Here is an 8,624-nt window from a genome sequence, read left to right as displayed (position 1 = left end):
TGGGACACTGCCACAACCTCTAAAGACAGGAGGCACCAAGAACAATGTTCTCGTCACAAAACCATCGGAACGATTCCAAGATACCCGCGTGATCCTAATTTTTTTAGTGAAATTTGAGAAGAGAAGAGTCAAAACTCTACGTCAGGATGCCTTACCAGAGCGATGAGGAGACTGGGGAGTAAAAAGAATTCCTAAACTCTCTGATATATAATTCCTAAATGACTCAAAACATTTTTCTAGACTCAACAACGACTACTAAAAACGATCAAGCAATGGGGGCTCCTAAGGTCGGGGAAGGCTCTGATTACCAACTTGTAACGCCCTCGATGCGGCTATATCTCCTACGTGTCGAGGCACGACTTAGAGGCATAACCACATTGAAAGCAATGTCGCAAGTTAGGCAATCTTCACAACATCCCATGTAATATAGATAATAAAAGGGGAGATACATAGTTGGCTTACACTCGCCACGTTAATCAAAGTACATAAATAGCATTACAACATTCAAACACTCATGGCCCGACTACGGCACCAAAATAAAAGATTAACCCAACATGCGACACGGTCCCGATCACCCCAACTTGGCACCACTACTGATCATCAGGGAAAGACACGTAGTATCAGCGTGAGTCCTCGTTGAACTCCCACTTGAGGTCAAGCGCGTCATCTGGAATGGAATCATCAGGCCCTGCATCTGGTTTGGAAGTAATCTGTGAGCCACAGGGACTCAACAATCTCACACCCTCGCGATCAAGACTATTTAAGCTTATAGGTAAGGCAAGGTAAATATGTGGAGCTGCAGCAAGCGACTAGCAAATAAGGTGGCTAACCTGTTCGCAAAAGAGAGCGGGAAGAGAGGGCAAAGCGCGAACGAGTAACTAGAGGGCAACCCGTGGCAAGCATTACTCCAACACCATGTTCACTTCCCGGACTCCGCCGAGAAGAGACCATCACGGTAACTCACACAGTTGATTCATTTTAATTAAGTTAAGGTTCAAGTTATCTACAACCAGACATTAACAAATTCCCATCTGCCCATAACCGCGGGCACGGCTTTCAAAAGTTCAGATCCCTGCAGGGGAGTCCCAACTTAGCCCATGACAAGCTCTCATGATCAACGCAGGAATAGACCTCCTCCTGAGACATTCCGATCAGACTTGGTATCCCGGTTCTACAAGACACTTCGACAAGTTAAAACAAATCCAGCAACACCGCCCGAATGTGCCGACAAATCCCGATAGGAGCTGCACATATCTCTGTTGGGGAACGTAGCAGAAATTCAAAAATTTTCCTACGTAACACCAAGATCTATCTATGGAGAGACCAGCAACGAGTAGAAGGAGAGAGGAGAGTTTGCATCTACATACCCTTGTAGATCGCTAAGCGGAAGCGTTCAAGTGAACGGGGTTGATGGAGTCGTACTCGTCGTGATTCAGATCACCGATGATCAAGTGCCGAACGGACGGCACCTCCGCGTTCAACACACGTACAGCCCGATGACGTCTCCCACGCCTTGATCCAGCAAGGAGAGAGGGAGAGGTTGAGGAAGACTCCATCCAATAGCAGCACAACGGCGTGGTGGTGGTGGAGGAGCGTGGCAATCCAGCAGGGCTTCGCCAAACACCATGGGAGAGGAGGAGGAGGAGGAGAGACAGGGCTGCACCAAGAGAGATCAAATCGCGTGTTATGGGCAGCCCCTAGGCCTCATATATATAGGGGAAAGGGAGGGCTGTGCCCCATTTAGGGTTTCCCACCCCCAAGGGGTGCGGCCAGCCCTAGATGGCAAAGGGGGCGGCGGCCAGGAGGGGGAGAGAGGGGAGGCGCCCACTAGGTGGGCCTTAAGGCCCATCTGGACTAGGGTTTGCCCCCTCCCACTCTCCCTTGCGCCTTGGCACCTTGTGGGGGGCGCACCAGCCCACCTAGGGGCTGGTCCCCTCCCACACATGGCCCACGCAGCCTTCTGGGGCAGGTGGCCCCACTTGGTGGACCCCCGGGACCCTCCCGGTGGTCCCGGTACAATACCGATATCGCCCGAAACTTTTTCGGTGACCAAAACAGGACTTCCCATATATAAATCTTTACCTCCGGACCATTTCGGAACTCCTCGCGACGTCCGGGATCTCATCCGGGACTCCGAACAACATTCGGTAACCACATACAAGCTTCCTTTATAACCCTAGCGTCATCGAACCTTAAGTGTGTAGACCCTACGGGTTCGGGAGACATGCAGACATGACCGAGACGTTCTCCGGTCAATAACCAACAGCGGGATCTGGATACCCATGTTGGCTCCCACATGTTCCACGATGATCTCATCGGATGAACCACGATGTCAAGGACTCAATCGATCCCGTATACAATTCCCTTTGTCTATCGGTATGTTACTTGCCCGAGATTCGATCGTCGGTATACCGATACCTTGTTCAATCTCGTTTCCGGCAAGTCACTTTACTCGTTCCGTAACACATCATCCCGTGATCAACTCCTTGGTCACATTGCGCATATGATGATGTCCTACCGAGTGGGCCTAGAGATACCTCTCCGTTTACACGGAGTGACAAATCCCAGTCTCGATCCGCATAAAACAATAGATACTTCCGGAGATACCTGTAGTGCACCTTTATAGTCACCCAGTTACGTTGTGACGTTTGATACACCCAAAGCACTCCTACGGTATCCAGGAGTTACACGATCTCATGGTCAAAGGAAGAGATACTTGACATTGGCAAAGCTCTAGCAAACGAACTACACGATCCTTGTGCTATGCTTAGGATTGGGTCTTGTCCATCACATCATTCTCCTAATGATGTGATCCCGTTATCAACGACATCCAATGTCCATAGCCAGGAAACCATGACTATCTGTTGATCACAACGAGCTAGTCAACTAGAGGCTCACTAGGGACATATTGTGGTCTATGTATTCACACGTGTATTACGATTTCCGGATAATACAGTTATAGCATGAATAAAAGACAATTATCATGAACAAGGAAATATAATAATAATACTTTTATTATTGCCTCTAGGGCATATTTCCAACAGTCTCCCACTTGCACTAGAGTCAATAATCTAGTTCACATCGCCATGTGATTAACACTCACAGGTCACATCGCCATGTGACTAATACCCAAGAGTTTACTAGAGTCAGTAGTCTAGTTCACATCACTATGTGATTAACACTCAATGAGTTTTATGTTTGATCATGTTGCTTGTGAGAGAGGTTTTAGTCAACGGGTCTGAACCTTTCAGATCCGTGTGTGTTTTACAAATCTCTATGTCATCTCCTAGATGCAACTACCACGCTCTATTTGGAGCTATTCCAAACAACTGTTCTACTTGGAGCTATCCTAAATTATTGCTCCATTATATGTATCCGGTCTCTCTACTCAGAGCTATCCGGATAGGTGTCAAGCTTGCATCGTCGTAACCTTTACGACGAACTCTTTTACCACCTCCATAATCGAGAAAATTCCTTAGTCCACTAGTTACTAAGGATAACTTTGACCGCTGTCCTGTGAGCCATTCTTGGATCACTCTTGTACCCCTTGACTGACTCATGGCAAGGCACACTTCAGGTGCGGTACACAGCATAGCATACTGAAGAGCCTATGTCTTAAGCATAGGGGACGACCTTCGTCCTTTCTCTCTATTCTGCCGTGGTCGAGCTTTAAGTCTTAACTTCGTACCTTACAACTCAGGCAAGAACTCCTTTTTGACTGGTCCATCTTGAACACCTTCAAGATCATGTCAAGGTATGTGCTCATTTGAAAGTATTATTAAGCATTTTGATCTATCCTTATAGATCTTGATGCTCAATGTTCAAGTAGCTTAATCCAGGCTTTCCATTGAAAAACACCTTTCAAATAACCCTATATGCTTTCTAGAAATTCTACATCATTTCTGATCAACATATACTCATCAGAAATTCTATAGTGCTCCCACTCACTTCTTTGGAAATACAAGTTTCTCATAAACTTTGTACAAACCCAAAATCTTTGATCATCTCATCAAAGCGTACATTCCAACTCCGAGATGCTTACTCCAGTCCTTAAAAGGATCACTGGAGCTAGCATACCTTTTAGCATCCTTAGGATCGACAAAACTTTTCTGATTGTATTGCATACAACCTTTCCTTACGAAAACTAGTAAGGAAACTTGTCTTGACATCCATCTGCCAGATTTCATAAATGCAGCTAATGCTAACATGATTCTGACGAACTTTAAGCATCGCTACGAGTGAGAAAATCTCATCGTAGTCAACTCCTTGAACTTGTCGGAAAACACTTCGCCACAAGTCGAGCTTCATAGATGGTGACATTACCATCCACGTCCATCTTCTTCTTAAAAGATCCATTTATCTCAATGGATTGCCGATCATCGGGCAAGTCCATCAAAGTTCATGCTTTGTTCTGATATATGGATACTATCTCGGATTTCATGGCTTCTAACCATTTGTCGGAATTCGGGCCCACCATCACTTCTCCATAGCTCGTAGGTTCATTGTTGTCTAGCAACATGACCTTCAAGACAGGATCACTTTACCACTCCGAAGTAGTACGTGTCCTTGTCGTCCTACGAGGTTCGGTAGTGACTTGATCCGAAGTTTCATGATCAATATCATAAGCTTCCACTTCAATTGGTGTAGGTGCCACAGGAACAACTCCCTGTGCCCTGTCACACACTAGTTGAAGAGACGGTTCAATAACCTCATCAAGTCTCCACCATCCTCCCACTCAACTCTTTCGAGATAAACCTTTCCTCGAGAAAGGACCCGATTCTAGAAACAATTCATATTGCTTTCGGATCTGAATTAGGAGGTATACCCAACTGTTTTGGGTTTCCTATGAAGATGCATTTTATCCGCTTTGGGTTCGAGCTTATCAATCCTGAAACTTTTCCACATAAGCGTCGCAGCCCCAAACTTTCAAGAAACGACAACTTAGGTTTCTCTAAACCATAATTCATACGGTGTCATCTCAACGGAATTACGTGGTGCCCTATTTAAAGTGAATGTGGTTGTCTCTAATGCCTAACCCATGAACGATAGTGGTAATTCGATAAGAGACATCATGGTACGCACCATATCCAATAGGGTGCAACTATGATGTTCGGACACACCATCACACTATGGTGTTCCAGGCGGTATTAATTGTGAAACAATTTCCACAATGTCTTAATTGTGTGCCAAAACTCGTAACTCAGATATTCATCTCTATGATCATATCATAGACATTTTATCCTCTTGTCACAATGATCTTCTACTTCACTCTGAAATTACTTGAACCATTCAATAATTCAGACTTGTGTTTCATCAAGTAAATATTCTCAACATCTACTCGAATCATCTGTGAAGTAAGAACATAACGATATTCACTGCATGCCTCAGCACTCATTGGACTGCACACATCAAAATGTGTTACTTCCAACAAGTTGCTATCTTGTTCCATCTTACTGAAAACGAGGCTTTTCAGTCATCTTGCCCATGTGGTATGATTTGCATATCTCAAGTGATTCAAATCAAGTGAGTCCGAACGATCCATTTGCATGGAGTTTCTTCATGCATATACACCAATAGACATGGTTCGCGTGTCTCAAACTTTTCAAAACCGAGTGAGTCCAAAGATCCATCAACATGGAGCTTCTTCATGCGTTTTATACCAATATGACTTACACAGCAGTGCCACAAGTAAGTGGGACTATCATTACTATCTTATATCTTTTGGCATGAAAATGTGTATCCCTACGATCGAGATTCAATAAACCATTCAGGTTTAATACTAATCTTGATGGTAGAGGGAGCGTGCGATGTTTGATCATATCAACCTTGGAAACACTTCCAACATATATCGTCAGCTCACCTTTAGCTAGTCTCCGTTTTATTCCGTAGCTTTTATTTCGAGTTACTAACACTTAGCAACCTGAACCGGTATCTAATACCCTGGTGCTACTAGGAGTACTAGTAAAGTACACATGTATATCCAATATACTTCTATCGACCTTGCCAGCCTTCTCATCTACCAAGTATCTAGGGTAATCTTGCTCCAGTGGTTGTTCCCCTTATTACAGAAGCACTTAGTCTCGGGTTTGGGTTCAACCTCGGGTTTCTTCATTGGTGCATCAGCTGATTTGCCGTTTCATGAAGTATCCCTTCTTTCCCTTGCCCTTCTTGAAACTAGTGGTTTCATCAACCATCAACAATTGATGCTCCTTCTTGATTTCTACTTTCGCGGTGTCAAACAATGCGAATATTTCAAGGATCATCATATCTATCCCTGATATGTTATAGTTCATCACGAAGCTCTAGCAGCTTGGTGGTAATGACTTTGGAGAAACTATCACTATTTCATCTGGAAGATCAACTCCCACTCGATTCAAGTGATTGTTGCACTCAGACAATCTGAGCACAAGCTCAACGATTGAGCTTTTCTCCCTTAGTTTGCAGGCTAAGAAAATCGTCGGAGGTCTTATACCTCTTGACGTGGGCACGAGCCTGAAATCCCAATTTCAGTCCTCAAAACATCTCATATGTTTCGCGATGTTTCAAAAACATCTTTGGTGCCTCAATTCTAAACCGTTTAACTGAACTATCACGTAGTTATCAAAACGTGTATGTTCGATGTTCAAAACATCCACAAACGACGTTTGGGGTTCAGCACATTGAGCAGTGCATTAAGGACATAAGCTTTCTACTGTTCGCATAATTGCTACTATCAACTTTCAACTATATTTTCTCTAGGAACATATCTAAACAGTAGAACTATAGCGCGAGCTACGACATAATTTGCAAAAGGTCTTTTGACTATGTTCAGGATAATTAAGTTCATCTTATGAACTCCCACTCAGATAGACATCCCTCTGGTCATCTAAGTGATCACATGATCCGAGTCAAACTAGGCCGTGTCCGATCATCACGTGAGACGGACTAGTCATCATCGGTGAACATCTTCATGTTGATCGTATCTACTATACGACTCATGCTCGACCTTTCGGTCTCCGTGTTCCGAGGCCATGTCTGTACATGCTAGGCTCGTCAAGTTAACCCTAAGTGTTTTCGCTGTGTAAAACTGTCTTACACCCGTTGTATGTGAACGTAAGAATCTATCACACCCGATCATCACGTGGTGCTTCAAAACGACGAACTGTAGCAACGGTGCACAGTTAGGGGAGAACACTTCTTGAAATTTTGTAAGGGATCATCTTATTTACTACCGTCGTTCTAAGCAAACAAGATGCATAAACATGATAAACATCACATGCAATCAAATAGTGACATGATATGGCCAATATCATTTTGCTCCTTTTGATCTTCATCTTCGGGGCTCCATGATCATCATCGTCACCGGCACGACACCATGATCTCCATCATCATGATCTCCATCATCGTGTCTTCATGAAGTTGTCACGCCAACGACTACTTCTACTTCTATGACTAACGCGTTTAGCAATAAAGTAAAGTAGTTTACATGGCGTTCTTCAATGACACGCAGGTCATACAATAAATAAAGACAACTCCTATGGCTCCTGCCGGTTGTCATACTCATCGACATGCAAGTCGTGAATCCTATTACAAGAACATGATCAATCTCATACATCACATATATCATTCATCACATCCTTTTGGCCATATCACATCACATAGCATACCCTGCAAAAACAAGTTAGACGTCCTCTAATTGTTGTTGCATGTTTTACGTGGCTGCTATGGGTTTCTAGCAAGAACGTTTCTTACCTACGCAAGACCACAACGTGATATGCCAATTGCTATTTACCCTTCATAAGGACCCTTTTCATCGAATCCGTTCCGACTAAAGTGGGAGAGACTGGCACCCGCTAGCCACCTTATGCACCAAGTGCATGTCAATCGGTGGAACCTGTCTCACGTAAGAGTACGTGTAAGGTCGGTCTGGGCCGCTTCATCCCACAATACCGTCGAAACAAGATTGGACTAGTAACGGTAAGCATATTGAACAAAATCAACGCCCACAACTACTTTGTGTTCTACTCGTGCAAAGAATCTACGCAATAGACCTAGCTCTGATACCACTGTTGGGGAACGTAGCAGAAATTCAAAAAATTTCCTACGTAACACCAAGATCTATCTATGGAGAGACCAGCAACGAGTAGAAGGAGAGAGGAGAGTTTGCATCTACATACCCTTGTAGATCGCTAAGCGGAAGCGTTCAAGTGAACGGGGTTGATGGAGTCGTACTCGTCGTGATTCAGATCACCGATGATCAAGTGCCGAACGGACGGCACCTCCGCGTTCAACACACGTACAGCCCGATGACGTCTCCCACGCCTTGATCCAGCAAGGAGAGAGGGAGAGGTTGAGGAAGACTCCATCCAACAGCAGCACAACGGCGTGGTGGTGGTGGAGGAGCGTGGCAATCCAGCAGGGCTTCGCCAAACACCATGGGAGAGGAGGAGGAGGAGGAGAGACAGGGCTGCACCAAGAGAGATCAAATCGCGTGTTATGGGCAGCCCCTAGGCCTCATATATATAGGGGAAAGGGAGGGCTGCGCCCCCTTTAGGGTTTCCCACCCCCAAGGGGTGCGGCCAGCCCTAGATGGCAAAGGGGGCGGCGGCCAGGAGGGGGAGAGAGGGGAGGCGCCCACTAGGTGG

This window comes from Triticum aestivum, chromosome 4A (assembly GCF_018294505.1).
Source record: "Triticum aestivum cultivar Chinese Spring chromosome 4A, IWGSC CS RefSeq v2.1, whole genome shotgun sequence".
In the NCBI taxonomy this organism is placed as follows: domain Eukaryota; kingdom Viridiplantae; phylum Streptophyta; class Magnoliopsida; order Poales; family Poaceae; genus Triticum; species Triticum aestivum.
This window is presented reverse-complemented; position numbering follows the sequence as displayed.